At 41.6% G+C, this 25,047-nt stretch overlaps 1 protein-coding gene across 4 annotated transcripts in view; it reads left to right on the top strand.

The window, feature by feature from the left end:
- PRDM1 (PR/SET domain 1) overlaps nucleotides 1-25,047 on the top strand; it is a 101,195-nt gene that overhangs the window by 17,418 nt on the left and 58,730 nt on the right. The window contains exons 1-2 of one of the 4 annotated variants that reach the window (XM_071806686.1): nucleotides 20,056-20,120; nucleotides 22,954-23,026. The exons of 1 other annotated variant lie outside the window; for it this stretch is intronic. The gene's annotated coding sequence lies outside the window, so the exon portion shown is untranslated. Of the gene's footprint in view, nucleotides 1-20,033; nucleotides 20,121-22,953; nucleotides 23,027-25,047 lie in introns of those variants that run through there. 2 more of the 4 variants (XM_071806683.1, XM_071806687.1) reach the window with 2 other exon arrangements.

The raw sequence follows: 25,047 nt of genomic DNA, 5'->3' as shown, positions 1-25,047 counted from the left end.
TTCATACTTTAGCTGACTGTATACCCCTTCTTAATATAAGCATTGCCTTCCACCCCACAGCTACTCCTACCCGATTCTGTGCCTGGGGCAAGATCTGTGTAGCAAGTACCTAAGGGTCCCTTTTTCATGCTTCCCTCTTGCATAGTCCTCCTTTGCCCAGCCTTTTTGTCACTGTAAAGAAGCTAATTTTTATATACCTGTTCTGACAGCATAAAACTGGATGGTGGTCCTCTTTTCAGTCATAATTATTTACAGATTAGATTTTTATACATGGAGATGGTAAACCTTCCAATACTGTGTTTTGTAGAGAGTGGACATGGTAGGAAAATGGTAAAGGATGAAATGAATAAGAGTGGGGCAACCTCACTGCTCTTCTGCTGTACTCTTTTCCCACTGCCACTGCCTTTCAAGTAGCTTTGTTTTGGAAAAAAGGGATTGGGTATTCTGCTAGGTAAGAAATGTCTTTCCAGTCACATTAATGTAATTAAGTTGTTACATGGATCATTGGTCCTCATACTTCAGCTGTGAAATGGTTTTGGCTGGTTTGAGAAGAAATGATCCTCAGCTCCTGCAGAGGTACCGCTTGCATTAGAGCAGCTGGTTAGGCACACGTAGGAGAGAGATTTCACATCCTTCAAAATTCAGGCTTTCTGTAAAGATGTCTGGTTAAGGTGTAATGGCATTTCAGCTGCCAAGTTACTGATGTATGGCCCAGGCGAACTGCTGGAAATAGCTATTTCTGCTATCCCGCTCATTACCTCTCTATCCCAGGGAAGTGCCAAGACAGTCCTGGCTGAACCAGTGTATAAAAGTAGTTAGTGAGCAGCTATGCAGTGTAACTGCTGGCATGGCTGTGGTTGAGGAAAATACATATATTTGGACTTGAGGAAGGAGCGTGGGGACTGAGCTGCCTGTTCTGTGTTTGCTGTGGGGAGCGCGAGGATGGGAAGCAATGGGTAAGGTGTGCTTGGAGCCCCCTCCTCCCACCCCTCGGACTCACGGGGCAGAGCTGGCATGCCAGGTAGGGCACTCTGCTCCTGGGCCACTGTGTGGTCTCCTTTTATTAACCTTCTCTTATTTTTCAAAACATGCTGCAGAGTATTTCCCAGGCTGTAAAAAATACACTATGAGGAGTTACCATATATAATTGCAGAAGGCAGAATGAAAAATGTCATCTTTGTGAAGCTGGTGATAGTGTATTTAGAGAGGAGTGGGTGGCTTTAAGTTTTGATGTTGTCATGTTTACATGCTGCCTTACAAATCTAGCTGGAGATGTCCCTGCTCATTGCAGAAGGGTTGGACTGGATGACCTTTGAAGGTCCCTTCCAACACAAGCTGTTCTATGATTCCATGAAAATTCAGCACAGTACGCTTGAGCTCCTAGTGTAAATGAATGAAAATTCAGCTCTGCAAGGAATGTCTTCAAATGGGCTTGTAAGTCAGAACTGCAAACTTGAGATACCTATGGTGACCAGACCCCCATAACTCTGTGGGGCTGTGAGCAGAGTAACAGAGGCTTTCCCCCCATCATTTGCTCAGCAAATGGGGATAGAAGACAGCAATGGAAAAGGTGACCAGCGCAGTGCCCATGTTGGCAGGTGGGCAGCAGGTGTGCTCCCAGTGGCCACTGGCCTGCGGCTGGGGCTGGGAGCTGGTGCAGCTACTGAAACAGGGTGGGCTGAGGATATTCAGAAGGCAGCCACTTGATTTGTGTCTCCCAGACTCCTCCTAATCCTGATGAAGGCTGTGTTAAGGGAAACAGGGCCGTTTATCAAGCCTTAGGTGTCACTTGTCAGACAAGCAGTTTTTTTTTCCCAAATATTCCTCAGAGAGCAACACGTAAGGCAAAGAAGGCTGTATTGTTTTCCTTTCTTTTTTTAAAACAAAGCAATTATTAATTGTAAAAGAGGTATTAATCAAAGGATATTCATACCTTCTGGGAAATTAATCTACCCTGTAATGTTTTGGGTTAATCCACTCTGTAATGTTTTGGTTATATGATTTAATATCTTTGTATGTTAGAGCATTAGCTGTTGTTGCATGTTCATGTTGCAAATCAGTTTGATCAACTCTAGGTCTGCTGTATAGGCACTTGAGATTCCAGCTCACATGAGGGACTGTTGTTCCAGGCATCATCCTGGGAATAGCTCCTCCATGCATCAGAAATCTGGCTTTTCTTTTACTTGGGTAAGGAACAAAAGGGGAGCTGATGGAAGTAGCTCATCGCTGTTAGCCGTGAAGCAGCCGTGACCTTGTTTGTTTTCGGATGAAGAAAGCATTGACATTTCTTTCCCCTCCTTTGAGATTGATGGGTGGAAGCAGTCCTTGGGATTTGGCTATTTTCAAAACAAAATATTTGACCTGAAAGGTAATATTTATAGCAGGCGGCTAATAGAAAACACGCTTGCCCTCTCTCTGTCTCTCTGTGTGTCTTGTGTATGCGTGTGTGCGCACCCCGGGTTCCCTCCTGGGCCTGACCTCTGCCGCCTTCACTGCGGCTTCATTGACTTCACCTTCTGTTCCCTCCTCTGGAGAAATGAATCACCGGGAGCAGTGGGAATCGGTATGCGGGGAAACAGGGTGCAGGAAGTTCACGGCGGTCCCGTGCCGTTCTGACCCTCTGCAAATGTCCCCTCCTGACGGCGTGATGGATGGCGCAGGGCTTCTGCGGCAGTCACTTGTGAACTCCGAAGGTCACCCCAGAGAGCGTATTCTTCCTTCAGAAAGAGACCCCGGAGGGATGTTGATTTAGTGACATCCAGCAAGGACTGACCCTGTCAGTCAGCGCAGTCATGTTGGAGCAGGGAATGGTGTTAGCGTTGGGTCACTGGATCTAAAGCAGGAGGAAGTGATAGCTGGGCTCTGTAAAAGCCCTGCTCCAGGTTGCTGATTGCATCTGGCAGGTGGGATGGGGCTATTTTGGATGAGGTATCTGGCTGCAGGAACAACTGCAGTCCCAGTTCTCTTGCAGCAGCAAGTGCTTTGCATTTAAGCGAGGATGGGGTGAGGATTTCTCATTTGCTTCCAAACATGCGCTCTCCCTTTTTTTCCTTGGGGAAAAAATATCTTGGCAGCAGGGCAGTAGGGTCTCTAGGGAGCTTAAAAATGCCCATGTAAATAGAAATGGTGCCTGCAGTGTTTTAGGCTCCAGTTTCCTATGAAGTTTGGATTTGAACAAATCTAGTTTTCTCATATTTGGACCCCTGTGCATGTCCATAAATCCCTTATTCTTCAGTGAGAGTTCGCTGTGATGAGGCGTGGCTCAGTAGGATTCAAGGTTGGCAACAAACAGGCCATGAGGTGCCTACATCATTAAAATTAATATGAAGGGGTAGAAGCAAACCAGTTGGAAAAGCAGCACATAAGTGCAAGGTGGTAAGAACCTGGGCTGAAACAAATACAATTCTGGTGTACCATCCGTGTTTCCCGCAATACAGACCAATACTTGCAGTCAGAAAACATCTCCTACCTGAAATGCAGTGCGAGTGAGCCTACCATTGAGTCACTCTCAACACTTTAGTCTTGCCATAGCTGTAGATTTACCTTATATTTGAAAAGACATCCTATTTTTTCCAGCCAAAACTGCTGATACACAAAACAGCAGTGGCTTTACAACAATCTGAAAGTGGGAGACGCAACACAAAAATTCAGCATTCACCAAACATTAAGAAGTTCCAGTTTTCAATTTAGCCATTATAGGTTCAGAAATAGAGATCATACTCTAAACAATTTGGCATTTGAGTGAATTTAAGCTGAGTATTTATTAAAGCTCTATTTAGACTGGGCCATGATGAGGCTGGATTGCAGAGCTACAGGCTGTGATCAACACTCAGCAGGAGGTTATTTAGATTAAATACCAACTGTCTTGGAATGGTGGGAAAAGTTTCAGACAGAAGTTTTATTTACTGTTTTTTGGGACAAAGTTGTGGGCTTGCAGTAATATTTCAGGAATCCTGCTGGACAAATAGTTTTCCTCCTTGAAGAAATGTTCTTTTTGTGTTACAGTGTTCTTGAATTCAGCTACTCCCTTACATACCCTCTGATGGATACAGTTGATATCCAATTTGCTCCCCTTCTTTATCTCCTTACTGTGAGACTGTAATCATCCTTTTGCTTTCTCTTGGTCTGCTTTTTGGTTTTTGTTTTTGTTTTTCCGAGAGAAAAACAGGGCAGGGGACAACTTTTGTTTGGAGGGGGAAAAAAAAGCTTCACAATTTTCTCATTTTTCTTGAGGCTTTTATCCCCTTTCCCTCTTTTCCATTTTTCATCCTGACCTTCCTTCCTACCTTTTCCTGTGTCCTATCTAAAGGGTGGGCTTGCTCCTCCCTTCTCATCTACTCTTTTATTTTTGAAAATAAGAATGCTGACTGATTGTTTTTCCCCCTCATCGTTTATCTCCTTGCCCACACCTGTTTCTTTCACTCTGGTTTCCTTCAAGTTTTAGCACGTATTTTCTCTTGTTCTGCCTTTTGCTTTTCGTTTATCCTCTGTGATTATGCCGGATCCCCTGGTCCCCCCTCCCCTCTGTTCAGAGCTCTCAGCCTTGGGTTTGCTTCCTCCTGCTCAGCCCCAACACAGGACTTTGCAGCTTGGCTGAGCAGCCCCCACTGCTGTGGTGCTGCTGCAGACACCCTCTTTCACTCTTTGGTTTTTTTTGCTACTCCAGTTCTCCCAACACAGCGGCATTCAGTGCTAAAATGTGATTTGCGTCGTTTTATTTTGGGGTCAGCCCTTTCAATAACTAGTGCAGGTAGGAAGCACCGTAATGACTATGTTGCAGTGTGAGGCTTGAACTGCATAAAACAGGGTCTGCTGACTTACTTTCAGAATGAGTGAGACAGTGTATAAAAATCACAGAGAGGAAAAATGATACTCATGCAGTTAATGTCCCTGTAAACAGAACGAGTGATAATGTAAACAAATGTGACAAGCACCTCCCTAAAATTAAGAAAAGTGCATGTTTCCTGTAATACTGCTTCATATTTATTAGGGGTCTCTTGTCTGTTTCTGGCTCCATAAAGTGAGCAATACAAAATACTAGAAATTATAGTTAGGCTACTAAAGGTCTCCAGCCTTTCTCACTTAGGCAAGTAAGTGAGATTTCCTGTTTCTCATCATCTGGCTACCATGATGGAGGTATTCTGTACAATCACTAATTTTATCTAAAAGTGTTTGTTTATTTTTAAGGCATTCTCAATTGCCACAAGTTTTTCTGAAATTAGCTTTACTAGTTGATGTATGTCTTTTGCCTCAGTTACGTTTCTTTGTCTGTCCTGGAGCTTGGGAGTTCTAGGTGAGACTGTGCCTACCCAAACAGCTAGTGGGGCTACAGAGTCCTTGTCACCTAGCATTGTGAAATAAATCACTGCACAAAGGGCCTTGGCCATAATAGGGTAAGAAGAGCAGCTGCTCTTCAAAAGCCACAGGCACAGGCGTGCACTGTATGTCAGCAGGGAGCTGGTTGGAAGGTGTAGGTCTTGCAGGCACAAGCTAATAAAAAAAAAAAGAGTCAGATCGTGGAACAAAACGAACTTGCCCCATGGCCGGAGCTTAGCAGATGGACAGGAGGGAGGTACAGCGACTGAAGCATTTTATCTGTAGAGGCACAGTCTGAAAGGCTGGTGTGCGAAGTGTGGTCCTGCTCAGCATCAGCAGGGGAAGCCCAGGTGATCTCAGTTGCCAAGTCAACCCCAAACATCCTCGCGTGAGCCGTGCAGGACAGGCTTGGCAGCTGGCATCTGCTCACTGTGTTAGAAAAATAAAGTGATGCAGACTCTGTACAATAGAGGTACTTTCAGTAAAAATTTCAACAAAATTCAACAATGCAAAAATTACAAAATCTGTTTAAATAAAACTGAAAATACTGAAAGGCTTTGATCAGAATCTACTCAAGCTCAAACTGAAAGTATTTTGTTTGATTTTCCAGTGTCGCAGTGAAACCAAAGTCATTAAATCACTGTAGCAATATTTAATGTCCTTATGCCTTTTAAGTAGTCTAAGGAAGTTTTTGTTTCCAGCAAAATAATTTCACCAACGTCGTATTTATCATCTAAACTTTGCTCAGTAGGGTAATCAAATTGCAATTTAATATCTGAGCCACAAGCACTGCATCACTTGTGCAAAGCTCTCTGGTTACACTTTCAGGTCTTACATCCCAGTTATTCTTCTTCCATCCTGCCCAGCATAGAAATGCTGTAATATTTTTAAAGCTTATAGCTCTTAACCAGAAACCATAGGTGATCAATTTCAAGACACAGCACACTTTTAAACAGTGTTTCCTGCAGTCACTTGTAGTGCTTAAACATTGACTATTTCTTACAGCACCTGTCTCATATGAGCTTGGGGTGGGGGTGTCCCATACGTATGCAGTTTCATCTTTGTATCCTGATGATGAAGAAACTGGAAATACCCTTGCTGTTTAGTTTACAAAAAATATGTCAACAGACGTTGGAAAATTAAGATTGTTAAAAGAGGATGAACAGGAGCGGAAAAAAAGCTTCTCAGCTCCTCAGCTTGTGCAGCACTCTAGTGTCACACGTGGTGAAGTGCCAAGTAGGTGGCAGTGAACTTCTCATAAGTTGTTTTCTGTGGGGTAGAGAGAGACCGATCCTTGGCATTGACTGACACAGCTTCATCTTTCCAAGGTGCTGTCTTGCAGAAGCTGTGACCGAAATGGCAAGCCTTCTCAGACAGTGCTAGATGATGGCAATTTAGGAATGAGGCCTAGTGTTGGTCAAGCAGTAGCCACCACAGGAATGTGTAGCCATGGCGGCTGTGGTTGGGTCCAAGTTTACAGGAGGTCCCAGTTAGTGCACTTCCATTTGAAAATGTTTAAACAAAATCTTAAAATACTTTAGGGTTTTGTGCCAGGGTCTGTGAGGATCCAACCATGTACCCCATCAAAATGCCCCCCAAAGAAGGCCACTTTAGGAAGCATGCTCTGCTACGGTTGTAACATCTCTACTTCCCAGCGGATTTGGAATAAAACTGTAATTAATATGGTTATTAAAACAGACAGGCAGCCTCTCTAAATTCAAGCACACAGCTCAGTTGTTAAAATGAGTGCACACGAGCAATTAAAAAAAAAATCCTATACAATAAATGCCATTTTCTCTTTTGCTAATCTAAAGAGAAACATTCTTGTTCTTCATGTAAACAAAGCAGCTGTAGTGACCTTCCTATTTTGGATTTCATCAGTACGTCACACAGTTTATTTTCCAAAATCTAATAAAACGGATGGGAAAAATTCTTTGAAACTCATTAAAATGAACACTAATATAGATAATTTAAAGTGTGGTTTCTCTGCTTCTACAAGCTGTCTGCATGCTATGCTGTGCTACTGGTTTAAGATCTCTTAGATGAGGAAAGTGATGAATAACAAAGCTGCAGCTTTCCCCAGCACAGGGGTGACTGCCCAAGCAGAGATTTCTACCCAGACAAGGAGAATTCCTGAGAAGGCATAAGGCTACTATTTATTGTGGTAGCCTCTGAGCTAATAACTCTGCAGATTGAACCTAGAAGGCCCAAATTGCTGCCTCGTACCAATTCTCAGGAGCATATTTGAAATCTCAGCTGAAAACAAAACTCCAAATTTTTCTGTGAGTTTCTGCAAGTAATGTATTCAGGTTGTGTCTGTGTCCTCTCTTACAAGTTTGGTCCTAGGTTCTGGCTCTGAACAAATAGCAAAATTGCAATTGGCAAAAATACAGTTTTTAACTTGGTCTGTACCGAGGACCATGAATTTTATTTGCAGTCATGAGATTTTAAGGCAAGATTATGAATTAATGCAAATGTTTAAGCTGTCGACTATTTCACAGCCCACACAAAAATCAGGCAAAGGCGATCTGTAGCTTATCACTTGCAGCATTGTCAGGCAAGTTTTATGTGGACCTGAATTTGTTTCATGCACTGACAGTAGCTCTTGAACAGCACAGCCTCCAACGTTGTGTCATGGAAGTAAGAAAATATACGTTTCTCTCTCACTGTTAATTTGATACTGAGCTGTGATAGATTTATGAAAGAAGCTATGTGTAAGAGGCACTATTTATTTCTATATGAGCTACTGCAGGAAATGCATAAGAAATGCTGTGGGGTTAACACACAGAAAACAGTATGGGTTCAATGTATTGCACATATGAAGCATTATTTTCTTTTTTTTTTTTTCTTTTTCACCTCTAGATTAATATAGAAAGGGGGAATATAAGTAAGGCTCCAGTTCTGCTAATATTTTATAGGATTGCCCATGGCAGCAAAGCTAAGTATGCTCGTTTGTCAGATAAGGTAATTTAGAGAGATAGTAGGATTCATAACTGAGTGTTTTGTTTGCTTCCTTGCTTATAAGTGCTGTATTTGGGGCTGATGTTAGGTTGGCTGTGCATGGAGGGCATCCAGCTATGTTCTAAGGCAAACCTGCTTTGTTACATTTGGAAAAAATGGTTTGGATTATTGTTTTCCTTCGAATTATTAACAGACTCAAATGGTGTTTGATTTAACTTGCTGTTTATTTACATAGTGATCAATGATAGGGTAACGTCAGAATTAGCTTGGAAATCATCCAACTGTTTTTATTTGACCTGGTTCCTACATTTGGATGAGTTTCCTTTACTTGCATATAAATATCCATAAAAACATGTTGAAAATTTCAGGTCTCACCTAGTTATTCACTTTGTTGTGGCTACTGCTATCTTTATGAGTTTGATTCTACAAACACTTATGTACCGATGTTCCACTTGATGGCCTGTTAACACACCTTGTACAAATAAAACCCTCTCCCTTTCATCGAATTTTAATGTAATAGTCTCTGAGAATCACAGAAATAAGAGACAAAAAGTTCGTCTTGTCTGTAAGAGTGTTCTCCAGTTCTTGACTCTCATCGAATGTTTCTTTTTGCTTATTTTTATTACTTACCAGTTGTCTGTTACTTAATAGATGGCCAGACACCACACGTTATTTAGGTAGAAGGTTTTCTTTGTCCCTGAAGCTTGAGCAATTAGTCATGTTATTATGATCCACAGAACATTGTTTTTCCTATGGAAAGACTGGTAGCTACACTGTTTATAAGCTGGCTACTTAAGAAGGCGTAAAACCCCATACAGTTCTGACTGTTCCTCTGTAGATGGAAAGTACAAAATAATTTAAGAACTGTGTTTCTCCTTTTTACTCAGGCGATGTTCCGAGTAAGATTTCAGCAGAATTGCTTCTGTGATGCTGAAAAAAAAAAAAAACTGTCCAAGGACTCCACTGTTTGTCCTCTGTCTTTCTTATTTTTATGTCTTGCAAACAGACATCACCGTTACCCAAATTAACCTCTTCTGAGTTTTGCATTCCCCCTGCTCCGTATTTGGATCAGGCTTCTCTTTTTCTGGGTGGGGCGAAAAGTGTACTCTCCTAACATACAGTACAAATTAGGTCTTTTTAAAAACAAAGACTTCTCTTAAGAATAGCTGTATTTTATTTCTGACAAAAGAAGGGAAAACACAAATGCACACACTAAATCAAGAAGTCAAATGTGTGTAATCTGATGCCAAGTGTAAACATGTATGGACTTTACAAGGCTTGCCGGCACTAGATACTCTGATTTTCTTTCATTTGAAAAAGTGCTTTTGAGTTTTCACAGTAGTGCTTGCAAGAGGCAGTCAAAATCACAAAGTGAATAAGAGCAGGTCTATACAACAACTCGTGTTGCGTTGAGACGTTTTTACTTTTTTATGGACACGTTATTTTCTGCTCAGAGTAGCTAATATAAATTTGTAAATCTAGCTCCGTATGCGGCGGGGCTTTTTGGCCTGGCCTTTTGGCAGAAAGTTTCTTAAGTGAATACTATAAACAGCTGCTAAAAAGGCAAAATATAGTCCCTCACATACTAACAAAACTGTTTGATTTCAAGGGAGGTTAAGCACCCAGCTACCTGAGGATATTGGCCCTAAAGACCACCTGAATGCTCTTCCAGCACTAAAGGGCCTGAATGCTTCTCTGTGTTCACTGAAGGTAAAACAGAGTGCAGACGTTAGTGATTTAATAAATAAAGATGTTGTCTTGTCTTCACTACTATCCTACCAGGCGGCTGCTGTAACAAATCATGGTATTACTCCATCTGTGCAGAAGTACAGTTATAAAACTGTAAATTTTCAGGCTGCTTAACATTCATACTGAACAGTTCAAGCTGTGTTAATTATATATCTGTGAGCGCTCTGGTACTGAGTGTTGGTTGGGTAGATCCCAGAGGTCTGCCGAGGAATTTTTCACGTAATTTTAATGTTAACAGTATTTCTGTAGCTGGGTATTTATTTTAAATGTATCACAAGGGTTTCTAAGTAGTAAAAATATTGTGTTTGCAGTTAGCAAGTGGGACTTCTGTTCTTGAACCTTACCTCTAATTACACCCCGTGACTGTGAGTGTTTCTTTTTTGTGTGTTCATGCTTTGAAGCAGTTACCAGATTGCTTTGATATTGTTGGGGGTGGGGGGGCAATTGTAATGACTTTAGCCCTCTACATTTCTTCTGAAGATGGTGAGGCCTATGAAGGGCCTTATTTCTAGAAAATAAGGAGATACTGATCAAAATGCAGTTTTAAGAGGCTTTCTGTGCTGAGAGACAGCGTGCCCCAGCGTGGGTGCTCTGAGCCTCTGATGTCCCGGCATGAGGAGAAAGAGAAGGATCAGGAAGATGTTGCATCGCTTTTCTTCCTCTCTTCTCTCCTCTTCCTCACTTGGTGGCAGCTGAGGGCTAGTTCAGCGTACCATGTGAGCTACAGCAGTCATAGGACCAGTCCAGTCACAGCCACTCATAGAATCATAGAATGTCCTGGGTTGGAAGGGACCCACAAGGATCATCGAGTCCAACTCCTGTTGGACAACACAGCACAGGACAACCCCACAGTTCACACCATGTGTCTGAGGACATTGTCCAGTCTCTTCTTGAACACTGTCAGGCTTGGGGCCATGTCACCTCCCTGGGGAGCCTGTTCCAGTGCTCCACCACCCTCTGGGGGAAGAACCTTTTCCTGATGTCCAACCTAAACCTCCCCTGGAACGTCTTCCTGCCATTCCCTGGGGTCCTTGGCACTTCTGAGAAATTGGACACCAGAAGCCAAGTGGCATAGTGCGTGATATTCAGCTCTGGAGAGGTACAGGGAGCTGCACTGGTAGTTCAGGGTGGCCATACTGCAGCAATGGCCCTAGCGCTGGCCATGCCCTACACAGGTCTGGAGGCAGAAGGAACAGCAAGATTCTGGGTTCACCCCACCTAGGAGCTCCCACCTGCCCCACTCCAGGCATGTGAAGCAAATGTAGCATGAGCCAAATCCCCAGCCCTAAAAATGTCTGTGGAGGACAGTGTAACTAATTCCCTCCTCGTAAGCTGCCCTGGACACAACTGCTTCAGTGGGTTGTGGTTGCTCCTTAGGAAAGAGTGGCTGGAGGGGACGGGATGGTGTGGCTGCCTGCCCTGCCTATGCTACCAGACCTGGGGGACACCTTCCAAAGAAGGATCCAGAAGAGCCTAGATGGAATCATACAGTGCTTCTCTTTCCCTTCCCTCCTCCCCCAAGCTGTTTCCATGTAAAAAAAACCCAGAGAACTGGCTCCTAAAAGTCACTTGGATTAATATAAACTCTTGAAAGTGTCACGTAGCCCTTGGAATAATTCCAGATAAACCCTGGCTTATTTGGAAAAATTGCTCCTTGAAACAAATGCACAAACATTGGTCTCAATCCAAAGCCATGAAATCGACAGGGAGACTCTAATTACGAAGAACTTTGGATCTGGCCCATCGGTGGCTATGATCAGAATGATGGTCTGTTATAATCAATCATTTTTAGATTCCTGGTTTACAGATGCCTGCAAAGTTTTGAGGAGAGGAGAAAGAAAAGAGCAAGCTTCAGCTGTCTTGCAGTGAAATCTCCTTCTCTTTCCCAAACTCTTTGAAACTATAATTTATGGACTGTCTTATTATTCTGCTTTGAATGCAGTACCTCTTCTCTCTTTTTACAAAGATTAAAGATACGTGCAACCATTTAGGATGCAGAGTAAATTATCTGTGCCAAGGACTTCTAATGCTTTTAATTTTCTTTTTCTGTTTTCCTTAACTGCTCAGTTTGTTGGATTATCTGAATCCATAATTCATCCCAGATAGTTTAAATATCCATGACACTGAAGAACAGGAAAGATTGAAAGAAAAATTCAAAGTTTGTCCTAGTTCATGTGTTATATGTTGAGTTTTTCTATATGCTTTTGCAAAACATAAGCTTGAACCTGCTTATTTGTTAGTGTCATTTGATTTGCATCTGTTTTTTTTATAATTTGGGTTTGGGTTGTTTTATGGAGAACAGTGGACGCTGCACTTGCTTTGTTGGAAAACCACAGGCTTTAATAGAAGAGAGTTGCTAAATGCAAGAAAGAGCAAAGCATTGGTGTAGCGGCCAGAGAAAGGAGTTTGTTATGAGTTAGGGTACCAAGACTTTTTTTTTACCTGCAGAAAAACCAAGAAAAAAATTCAAATCAGTGCAGAAAATATGGGGTCTTTATGTTATAACTTGTAATATAATCAAACCCTATCTTCCAGGAACTGTAAGTCAGGCTCTAAGGTCATGAAGTTTCCTTAAAAATCACAGGTTATGAAAGTCATATTTTTGAGTTCTTTAATTAGCTTTCTGGGTTTGGTGCTATTAGATTTCGGTTTCGGGCTTTTCTTTGTCAGCAAGAAGACTAGATTCTTAATTTCTTTCTCTCATGAAGGCTGAGATTCCCACAAAATTACGTTATTTTTTTTTAATACAAGTCTTTTAAAAAAGCCTGTCTTGTAAGAGTTGCAGCAGAATTCTTAAGCGCGCACAGCACTGGCCTTGCATAAAGTACAAGCTGATGGTAGATAAGCAGAGTCTCCAAACTAATATACACACATTCTGCTCCTCACCTCATCTGATAGATACCATCTTAACACCCTTAAATATTGTGCTCATAAACTTTTAAGGAGCACCTGCTACCCTTAACTGTGCCTATAGTGGCAGAGGTTCTCCATCTCCCAGGCCAGGCTGGCAGCTCCAGGTGTGTCCTCTTCTCTCTTTTGTACTGAGAAAGGAGAAAGCAGGAGGCACGAGGCTACAAAGTGGGCCCTGTCTATGTATCTAATTAGCAGCTCTAATTAGGTGTCTTTTCCCAGAAGCCACAAAGGTAGTGGAAGGGTGCCAGTAATAATAGGTTTTTCCTATTGACAAGTCTGGAAATATAATAAGAGACTGACATTTTTCAGGTCATCCAGAAGAACAAGCAGTAGTGCATCTGAGAAATGGATGCACTGGCACAGAAGCAGCACAGGATGCTCTGGTGGGTCTCGTTGACCGGCCCACTAGGATTAAAAATACGGATATACAATGTTGAAGTGTTTCAGAGAGATGAATCAAATTCCACTCTTCTCTTAGGCTCACAGTAAAGACAGTAATGTTCTGGAAACAGGACTAGATTTACAAGTAAGCACTACAAGCTTATATCATGGTCTAGATTTTGGGACTCATGATAGCAGGATCCCACAAGTGGGCTCCAGTCGCTCGTTCTGGAGGAGGTAAGAAGGCAGAAGAGAAAAGGTGATCCATATTCCTGCCCTTAATTTTGAAAAGGGATGACCATTTTGAATAGGAAAGAGTTATAGTTGGATTCAGGGCACCTGGGATAGGATGAGGTTGTCTTACTGAGTCGCAAGTGAAGGAGGCTTAGCAGTCCCAAGGAATGGACACAGGTGATCTGGATGGCTTGGCCATGCCCTCCCTCATGCATCATTTTTTTTGTGGCTGAAGAGGATGATAGCACAGTGTGGTGCTAATTCCTCATTTTGCTCGTCAGTACATTGTATCATCTCCTTTTTCTGAATGCATGAGCATGAGCAAGAAAGGAGAAGCTGTGGCACCCAGGTGGGGGCTGATGTGTGGGAGGTAAAAGGCTTCTTAGTCCCCTTTGACCAAGAAAATCTATACTTGGTCCCACTTGTGCAAGTTACTGCCTCTGATTTTAAGAAGTGGTTGGACCAATGCGCATAGGTTTGGTTTTGTTTGGTTGTTTTTTTGTTTGGTTGGGTTTTTTAGGGGGCGTGTTTACACTTTTGAGAAGGTCTTTTTAATGCTGAATGTCCAGAGTCTACATGCTGTCATATATAAAAGCTCTCGTGGTTTCTTTAATACCCTGCATTCCTGTAAATACAGGATTATTTGTTTTCTGGCTTTGGAATGGAACAGTAGTATGTACATATATAGAGAGAGACATAGATGTGTTCACTTACAGTAAATGTGGAAATAGGGGAGACCTGAGAAGGATAAATGAAGACTCAAAGTGAATCTCAGAGGAGATAAGTGGTGAACATGGGTAAACAGAAAAATCCACTTCTGTGGGAAAACATGGAGGAACAAAACCACAAACAGGAGAGGAAACAGCCAAATCTAAACAATGAATTGCAGCAGCAAGCTGCAGCAAATCTGATTTTAAAGAACAGAGTGTTCACAGCAGACATGCATCACTGCTGAAGATCAAGTATGTGAGCACTGCTTTCCTGCTTCCCCAACCTCAGTACCTCCACGGAAAGCTCAGCCTCTCCTGTCCACCTTATTTGTTCGGTAGTGGATTTCATACGACTGATTCAGTTCTCATTAAACTGATTTACTGGGCTCGCTGGCTCTGCTCAGCTTCAGTTTATTCCTACTTTGTTTAAAATTCGGGAAGTGCTGGGGGAGGGGACAGGACACTAATGGCCGTTCTCGTGCAAGTGGAGTGGTAGCTGATTTATTGCAAAGGTTATAAAGGAAAAGTATTAAGTGTGTTCCATTCGGCTTGGCAAAGTCATCCTGCACAATGTCCAACAAAACCCCGAGAGTGCTGTTTTGCACAAGAGAAAAAAAAAAAGGGAGGAGGGGTATGCGTGTGTGTGGAGGGGAGACGCTCCACCAAAGATGTGCTCTTCTTCTTTTGAGCATTAATTAAGATTGTAAATCACAGACAACATGAAACAACTGTATTTGACGGAACGTGGACAGTTCTGGAGTTCTGCTGTGCTTGCACGATCAGTTCGAATACCTACACTGAAACACTAATGGGAGAACAAACTTCAAAGAGAAATTTTGGCATGAAGAAGTGGTCTGCAGGACCATTACATGGATAAAGTTGTAAAATAGACTCCTCCATGCGAACAGGGAAGGGAGGTGGAATGAAAGTTTGAAAGGTTTATAGGAACTCAGGCTTCCTTCCCTTTCATGCACAAAGTCAGTCCCACATTAATTTGGTCTCATCTTGAAATAGATTTGTGTATTTGTGTTTTGAATAAAAGGGGGGAGAGGAGGGTGACAGGGAAAAAAAAGTATTTGGATAATGAAAAGCTCAGTTAACAGTCTTTAAAATTATTTTTCCTTTTCTAATAAATAGTTGAGGAAGCTTTTTTGTCACATCATAAGTAATAGTTCCCGAGTTTATAGAATTTAAAGCCTAAGTTTCTTGTCATCAGGTATTTTTATCTTCAACAGAACATCAGTTATAGAAATTCACCCAGTAATTCCTGCACAGATCTCATATCCTAAATGAATGTACTAAAGCTTCTTTTTAGGAAGCCATCTAATCTTGATTTAAAGGCATTAAGTAATGCAGACATACCCCCAACCCATGTCAGGTTGTTCACTTTGTTATTTATTTGAAATAAAACTTAAACTTTAAAGTTCCTCTTTATTTCTCCATGACTTCGTTTAGTTTCAGTTTCTTGCTGTTGTGTCTGTACCAGGCTGCAGTAGAGCTGCTCTAGTGTAGTTGAGAAAATGATTTTCACCCATTATAGAATATGGTCCATTTGTTCTGCATTTTACTTTAGTGTAAAGCTACTGGATGCAAGTAACATCTTGATAAAAAATGGTCTGTTCTTAATAGTTAATTCACAAGCAACTTATTTCCCAGCACAACATATTTACATAATTATAAGTAGACTTCTGTCCAACTACTTGCCCGGGATTCCTCAAAGCATTTTTGGTTTGCCAAGTGTGGTTTGAGATATAATTTATAACGTAGGGAATTCAAGAATTGCTGATGAGGTTGATTTTCCTTCTTGTAGAATATGGTATTGTAACAGAGGTGCTCTCTTTACATATGCAAGATGTTTAAACAAAACCAAAAACACCAAAACAAACAAACAAAAACAAAACAAAAAACCAACAAACATCTGAAGTATAACTTTGAAAAAAAAACTGGAGTTATTTATATATTTAGTATATAGTAATCAAGAGCCCTGTTTGCAACAATAGTCCCCATGTTTGCCATAAAGCTGATTCTTCCACTGACCTTGATGATTTTTTGCCATCAAAGGATAACCACCTGATGTTGTGATACTACTCTGAAGAGTATTCATTAATATAATACGTTATTCATGTATTTAAATATGATATAAATGTTTATACAATAAGCAGGGAAAAGAAATTTGTTCTGTTACAGGAATGCGCATGCTAGAGGGTCTATGGAATGAGAATTCAAGTGCCTTAAACCAAAGGTAGAGTTCAGTGTAATTGAACTTGTCGTAACTTGCAGAAAGAGCCTATTTATCTGTGTGGTACTTATGTTGTGAAGGAAAATATTTGATGTAAAGCACAGTGTGTCCAATGCTTTGCCACTGTACTGATACTTCAAAACAGTACCTCTCCTTTCCTTAATGACAGAAAAAACACACCAACTGACCTTATATTACATTTAAGAAAGCATCTTCTTTCCTAATTGGGAACCAGGGTTGTGCTGGCTTAGCATGTGGTGCCTTTCAGAGGTACTCAGATGCTCTTGAGCAAGAATAAATGCATTCTGTTTGCTAAAAAGAGTTGAACCATAGCACAGTCATGTGTTTGAAACTTGCTTGTAAGGCTTATGTTTGCATGTCCAGATGTAAATAAAGGGTGCACAGTCTTGTACTCTACATATGCTGGAAAAAAGTAGTTGTCAAGAAGGCTGAGATGACAGTAGACACCTTTGTTTTAAAAAAAAGATATTTCGATGTTATTACAGAAGTTTGTACAAAAGGCACATACTCAGTGTGTTGATACTGATTTCCGTAGACATAAACCAGTGCTTCTTACACCCAGCCAGAGTGCTAAGGATATCACATGCAGCCACCACGCAAAAGCATACTTTTGTTATTCAGCTTTCTTTCTGGCAGTGCTGTGGCTGGTTTAGCTTGGCTGTGGCTAAATATTTGGCCACAGGAAAAACACACATAAAAACTTCTGGCCTGAAATGATTGGCAGATGCAAAGGATCTGTCCCAGGCTCTTTAGAGCAGGTGTACTATAACCTTAGTTCCCTAGTTGCCCTGGTGTATGTATTCCTGTCAATTCTTGGATCATCCAGGAAGAATACCCATCCATAGCCCAGGGATTTGTGTCAATTCACAGATACTTCCTGAATGAGCAGTGATAAAGAGAAGCAAGAACCAAGGAGAGTGCTGGGTTTTCCATTTCTTGTTGACTTCAGATGAAAATCCAGTGCATTCCTGGGAAATACACTCCATGCAAATCAAGTGCATGGAATTACTAACCAAGTGAAGAACACCGGCTGGTGCTATGTAAATGTGTAGGCTTTCTGCCCATGCTGGCTGAATCTGTGATAGCAGAACAGCTGAGCAAACGCCCTTTAACAGCATTTGTTACCAATGTGGTTGCTGTTCCACGGGGATCTTGTATCTGTCTGTACGTACAGGTAAGCGTGCTTCGAGTCTCGTCTGGTGGGAAGCACGAGACTTTAAAATGCGTTAAGATGTCTGATGATGCAGACAGATACACACCAGACATATCAAAAGATACTGGAGATCACTCTAGGCTGTTCTCTGTTCCCTGAGGGGACAAAATACCTTTAACAATCACTTTGTGAGCCTCTGGGTTAGTGATGCTGGCCTACTGGCCATAGGAGCCCTAGGTGCTAGAAATCTGTACTGTTAACTGGTGGGACTGGTTGGTAGCACTTTTAATTGGGGTAGTTTTGGTCAGACTGAGCCAACACTCTTTTGGACAATTCCTGGGTGCAGTTTTGGGTGTTAAAGACACACCAGGGGTGGTTGCTGGTAGGTGACTTGGACGCAGCCCTATCGTACAGGCTAAAAGATGCTGGTAGGGTGGACACAGGCCCTTCTTGGCGAGTGGTCTGCAGTGCCGTAGGATGGTTGCAGCCATGGCTGTAGCTTTTATGTCCCTGTTCCTTGTTTATTAAATCATGGCCATAGCATTTCCTGCCTTGGAGTTGTTTGCAAGTGTAAATTAAAGCTTGTGGAAGAGCACCCAGCCAGGGTAGTTTACAGCTGGAGCAGTTTCTTGACTCATTTTCCACACAGCTGTACAAATGCTCCTGTCTTTGTCATGGAGGAACACTGGGGTGGGGGAAGGTAAATGTGTCTGCAGGTAGAAAGAAGAAGGTGGCAGTAATTGCTTTAAACCAGCATTGCTGCCAGAAACTTGTTCTTCAAATGACCCCCTGTCGACTTCACCTGCCAGTCCATGATTGTTTGCATAGTTCTGTATATTGGCTTCAGGGAGCCCCAGAACAAAGGCTTTCCTCAAAAAACTCAGACCTTACTCAGATAAAACTCCCACTCACGCCCCAGGGAGTTTTGCGTGATGAAGGCTTACAGGATGGTGTCTCAGCTTTGCAGTGTCTGCTGCTCGTAGCTGCTTTTGAGTTTTGCGGATGAGTAAGACTGCGCCCGTTTAGAGGGAAACTTCCTTTCCGTTTGCTCCCCCTCAGTTTGTTGGGAACGTTTTTTATCGTCCTCTTCACAGGCTAGAGGTGGGGCTTTTGAAGAACCTACAGGTGAAGGGGAAGGGCACCCACCAGAAGGAGGTTCCTTGGATGGGTGTGGGAAAGGAGGGGGCTTTGAAGATCTTAGCAGGCAAGCGGTGGCATTTGAGTTTCATAAGTTGCCCATCCTCCCACCCACATGGGTCCTGGGGTTCCAGAGGCAGAAATTTCTCAACCCTGGCAGGACCGCTCTTAAGCCTGTGAGTCTTTTCAGTGTTTGGGGATCCTGAGATGCTTTTTTCCCCTCCTTTCCTGGTGTGGCAGGTATGCTGCGTCATGCCTGTAGTCTCTCTGATTCTGCTATTACTCATCGTTATTTTGTGTGGGCACATCAGGCAGATGTGACAATACCTTCCTCATCAGCATGTCCTGCAGTTTATGTTTCCTTGGGTGAAGCAGTAAAGCAGTCACTTCAGGGCCAGAGAGCTGGGCCTCATTTCATCAGCTGGAAGGTGACTAGTTAAAATATAACTAGCAGTCTCACACTCAGGGCCTGACAGGAACAGCCTTTGAAGACTATCAAGAAAATAAAAATTCCCTGCTCTGTCATATAATGGAAATGAGTATACTTCAACAGCCATCCGCTCTAATCTGTCAGCCAGCCCTTAGCAGCTTACCAAGCCTGTATTTAACCTATTTCCCTAATGGCAATTAAGAAATGTTTTCATTTCCCAGGGAGAGGATTGCCAATGAAATCCCCCTCTCCTCCCCAATCCCCATCCTGGGGCTCTGCTCTCTCCCTCCTCTTCCCCACACCCCAGCTCCTTCTTCCTTAGCCCAAGGCATCCAAAGCATTCCCCCTGTGTTTGGGTAGCATGCAGTGAGGAAGAAATGATTAAGCAGCTGAATGTTTGAAATCCAGCTAAATGCACCGATTATTATCTGCTTAGGGCTTTCTTATCTCGAACTGTGTGGTGCTTAATGGCAGGCCCATTGTTTTCAGCTCAAAGGTATTAATGAAGGAATCAGGGCAGCAGGCTGATGTCATAGGTGGCTGAAAGGTGACTCGCTGCACTGATTTCCCTTACTCCACCCCTTCACAAGTCCCTTCCAAGTAGTTCAGGAGAAGGGTTAGTATTTTTAGAGTGGAGGGGGTGAAAACTAAAAAAAAAATAAGGCAAGCAGCCAGGTTGTATTTGTGTGTCTGGTAAAAGGATTGCAGGGGCTCCGAAACATCCTGCTTAAAAGATGTACTCTCTTAGCTCATGCTCTACTTTCTCGCTTCATAAAGACTGGTGTAGGTCGCAGTGTGAAAGCGGCCGCCGGCCCTTGCTCACACCTGCCCTAGGCACTGGCCAGCTACTACTCTGTGTTCTGACCTATATCCAAGGTGAGGTTTCCACTTTGTGTTTTCGCTGCGAAGAAAGCGCTGTGAGTAAGTAGTGGCCACCAAGGGTTACTTCTTGAGTTGGGTGAGGCCTCCAAGATGATGTAAACTTAAGGAAGTGCTTCTATAGTCAGTTATCAGTTTTTACCACTCTTCAGAGTTAAATGACATTTTAAAAAATGTACATAGTTACTGGATGCAAAGTGGTGTATGTTGTGTGAAGACGGACTGGTCCTTGGGGTGGGATATTGTGAGTGTATTCAGTTTTCTGTTGCACAGCACAAGCAGGGAAAGAGGTGAAGATTCAGAACAGAGTAGATTTCATTGTCATTGTATTTTATTAATACGTGGTTATTTCTGTAATTCTTGTTGTGACAGATTTAATCTGACATTCCCTTCATTTTTTATCATAGATTTCAAAAACATTATGCTTTCTTTAACTTAAAGCTTAAGAATTAATAGTATTGCCCTATACTGTGGAACTTGGCATCACACTGCCTACAGAAATGGTAAACACAAATAAAATTTAATCTGTTTATTTTTTTTTTAATGGACCCAATTAAGAATTTGAAGAAAGATGTGTAACCAGAAACTGACTTGTGGAGCTTTTGTGATTTATGAAAAAATAAAAGAAAAATAGCTTTCAGACACTGCTGTCATAAGGTAGCAGGTAAAGATTTCTTGTGTGCATACATATCCAAGCAGGTCTCAGACAATAATAAAAAATAATACTATTTTTTTTTTCCATTTTAATGAGATAGTCTTTTTGTGTGATATGTAATTTAATCAGAGTTTTTGTGACTACAGTTAAAAGTCATGTCTTTGTTGTCATGTGATTAGTAATCTAGGAGTTCTGCCCTACCTAAACGTATGAGTGAAGAGTTCACTCCCTTTTCTTGTTTTTGATTGGTTTTGTTAATTTTTCTCCATTTCAGTTCCATTTTGGTCTGGTGGACACATAATAGCTTTCACTGTTCATGGAAGTATTTTGTGTCTGTTGAAGGATCTGTCTAAATAGTCCACTAGCAAAGGCTGGACCTCAGGAGAGAAAGCAGAGGCAGAAAGAGAGTGGCACTGAGTGGCTTCATGCATCAAAGCCAGCTGCTGTCTTGATGGATAAGATTTGCTTAACAGCAAATCATCAAACATGGAAAGGTGTCCTTCTTTTTTTTTTTAAGGGAGAAAAACCACACAAAAACAGCAAACAAAAACACACAAAAACCAACCGTCTACCACTAGATTTCCTTTTTTTTTCCCCCCTTTTTTTCCCCTTTTGGCTTATTGGCTCATGGTTTCTTGGTGTTTGGGTTTTTTGTTTGTTTGTTTGTTGTGGTGGAGGTTTTTGTGTTTGTTTGTTTGTTGTTTCCATTGGAAATTAAACCGGCTAGTGTTCTGAAGGAAAAACTGGAGAACTTTTAAAAAATGCCAACTGAGATGCACTGAAAGGCCTGAGTGAACTGACCAGCACTTCCAGTCCCGTCCTCTCCCGTCCCCCCATCCCTGTTTCTGTAGGTTCAGCAGTAAAAACCTATTGAAATGTAAGATTGCCAAACTGAAGCAATCAGTCTGAAATGATTAAGGAAGATGACTATTCTTTTCTTCAGATGAGCAAAAGTCATCTTGTTCAGAGTTCTTATCTTCAAGCTGCTATTTCACAACTTTTTTCTGTCTAAGTTTGTATTTCCTGTTAAAATGTAAGAGTGCTTTACCTTGTATGTAAGCCTGTATGTAGAAAGTATCACCAAGAGTTATAAGAAGTGGGATCTGTCTTTCCCCTAAAATTATGTTGAGATTTTTTTGAAGGAAAAAGTGTTTGTTTATTTCTTCAGTAATTTAGCAGATTATGTGTCAAGCCCAGGGTGAAATTTTGTTTGCTGAACTTATCTTAAACCTCAAGAGGGGGGGAAGGTTCTGTTTAAAGGTCAAAGTGTTTCAGGATTTCAATTCAGTATATTTTTCACCTTTAAAGTTTTCCCTTACCCCACCCAGACCTCGGACCTTAGGAGCTTTTCAGATGTCTTAGATATTTTCATCTTGTATTGAAATTTTTGAATTAACTCTAGATCAGTTAAATATCCACGTACATATTATTATCATCCGCTGTGCACAAACATCACCCTGGGAAGAAATTCAGTGTTTGAGGTTAGGGGAGAGTGCTGGATCTGACAAAATTCAGATGCTAATGATAATTAATTTATGTAGTGGCAAAGATAGGTGCACTGCCAGGTGCTTTACGGGCAGATAAGATCTGGTTTCTGCTTCAGTGAGTTTACAATCTGAGGCCCTGGTTTTGCAAATAGTCATGCACATGAGTTATGCCAGCGAGTGCAGTGGCGCTACTCATGCATGTGAGGTTACTCACCTGTAGTGAGCAGATCTGTGTACAGTTTCAACTACATTGGCTTTTCAATTGATTTCGTGGTGAGTCAGTAATTGTTCAGTGCGATAATTGAAGCTGTTTAATAAGCTTGGCAAGTCAGAAGCTGAAAGAAAATACAGGAGTCACCGTTCCTTAAGGGAACTGAAAACAGATTTTTCTGGGAAGTTTTTTTCGTAGCATGCAAACAATCCATGTTAGATCTGGCACTTTTATGTCACGCTGGTTTAAATTATGTCTATTTGCTTACAAATCACACAGGAGAAAAAAATCACCCGATAATTGGAAGGGAAAAGTGCTTTTCCCCTTCCTCATTTGTCGTGATGCTGATCTTGGGGCCACATTAAGAGTGTTTCCAGTGAAATTACTTTCAAGTCTGGGAAAATTTAATCAGCAGAGGCCTTGGTAGCTGTAAATTTGTGGCAGCAGTCCCTAATTCATCTTGTAATTCTATGACAGGCTCTGAATTGCCCGTATTTGGCCAGGGATCACCTCAGTGGACAGTTAATGAAAGAGTAGAGGGAACCTGAAGGTCAGTTGCACCGAATGCTTTTTTCTTCCTGGATGTGTCTTTTTTTATTGTGACCTATCTTTCTTTGTATAATTTATTAAACAAAGCCTATTTTTGTTTCCTGCAATGTCAAATCTATGCCTCTTTGGTTTTTTACTTTCTTTCCTTGAAGCATTTATACAATAGCCCGAAAAGTCTCAAAATAAATGTTTCTGTTGAAATTACTAGACACAATTACACTCTAGCCAATTTCTATTTCTTGTCTGAGTGTGGTCGTGAGAATAAAACGCAACAGATGCTACAAACAGGTATGGTTTTGAGAGTGGAATTTGTACACTGACACGTAAATCTAGTATCAGTACAATGAGAAGACATCAGTTATTGGCTCAGGCTCAGAATAGTTTAGTCTGAACTTCAGAAAATCATGAGACTCTAATCTAAATAGCACCAGAAAATGCATTTGGGTGTGCTGGATTCAGACTAACCAGCAGATAAGCCGGAATAGCTTTTTACGCTATAGTAAATGGGTGCTGACTTAGCAAAACACAGGATTTTCTTGTGACGTGTGTAGCTTAACAAATACGTTGAAAATAAAATGGAAAAAATAAAAGTAAATAGAGGGGCGTGGAATAAAAAATATAATGGCCTTTTTCTTCTTTCTTCTTTCTTCTTTCTTATTTAATAGAGTAAGTGCCTGTTAACGCTATTTTCTCTTTTTCAGGATCTTTTCTCTGTTCGGAGGACATCAGCCTTACCTTTTGTTTTACCTAATTCACTCCCTCAGAGTACCTTGTGTCTTAATCTCTCTCTAGCTTATTGCTTCATTCTTTTTGCCTCCTTTTTCTATGCTTTTACTCTTAACTTTTTTTTTTGTTCTCTCCTTCATTTTGACTTCCATTCCAAAAGCCAAACCACCTCAGAGTTCCTTTCCACTGTTCAGCCTGTGTCAGAAAATAATTTGTAGTGCTCACCATCATTTGACACTTCAAGATCAAGTGTTTTGAATGACCGCTCTGGCTTCAGAGGAAAAGGAAGGAAGTGTTGGTAGATGAAGCAGCGGGTTTTCAGCACCTGAGCTCTTAGCATTCTTTCAGTCACAGTAACATCACTGGTACTTCCTCTCAGGTTGAGTTAAAAATCCTTTGCAAGTCTTGGAAAGCTTTAAACTTGGGAACTGTTTAACTCTTGGGAAACTATTAAATTTAACCTATAAAGTAGGGAGAAACAGGAGATATGAAAACTGGGTAGGGAAGTCCACTTCCTGCCTGGTACACAAGGAAAAATTAAAGAAAATTATATTTAGAAGTTAGTTTCTATTTCAAAGTACATTTAATTTAGACTAGCCGTAAGAATTACCTGCATTTTTATATTTATCATCTAGTCAAGTATGCCCGTACTGTAAATACAGCATAAGCAGCTCTTCTATTTGTAAACTTATGATTTCATGTCACTTTTTAATGGGCTTCTGAAGCACACGACCATTCACCAGTGGTCATTACTCGCTGCAGGACCTGCTATTTCATGTGCACTAGCTGTACCTGTCCCCAGCAGTGGGACATCTCTTGTGGGCGGTGTGACAGTGACCACTGTTTGCCATTTACCAGCACCAGGGGATTTCCAGCCTCAGCGCTTTTGTCGATCACAAATGTGGTATGGGAAGCAAAATGTTGCCTTTTAACTTGGTCGTGCTGTTGCACCTGTGTGGACAAGACGGGGTTTTGCCCTTACTGAACCCTTTCAAAATGATGCCAACACAGTCCCAATCATGTTCCGTGGAACAAAAATGGTCTTTGTTCTTGCACAAACCAATGCAGGGAACAAGGCGGCCTCTCACAGTGTTACCAACACTGCACTTCTACACATACCGAGTTTCCAATATTTGTACAAGAAGCCCCTCTGAGGAGGTTGATTGGAAGTGATCAGGATTGTTTTGCATCTTGATTTTGTGTATTTCTGTTTAAATCAGAATAAGTATTTGAAATGCTGGAGTTGGCAGTAACTGCATGCAGAGTAACAAAATTGCTTGAAGGAGGGTATGAAAG

This window comes from Patagioenas fasciata, chromosome 3, assembly GCF_037038585.1.
Source record: "Patagioenas fasciata isolate bPatFas1 chromosome 3, bPatFas1.hap1, whole genome shotgun sequence".
Lineage (NCBI taxonomy): Eukaryota > Metazoa > Chordata > Aves > Columbiformes > Columbidae > Patagioenas > Patagioenas fasciata.
Note: the sequence above shows the minus strand (reverse complement) of the source record. Positions and strands in the feature narration are given on the sequence as shown.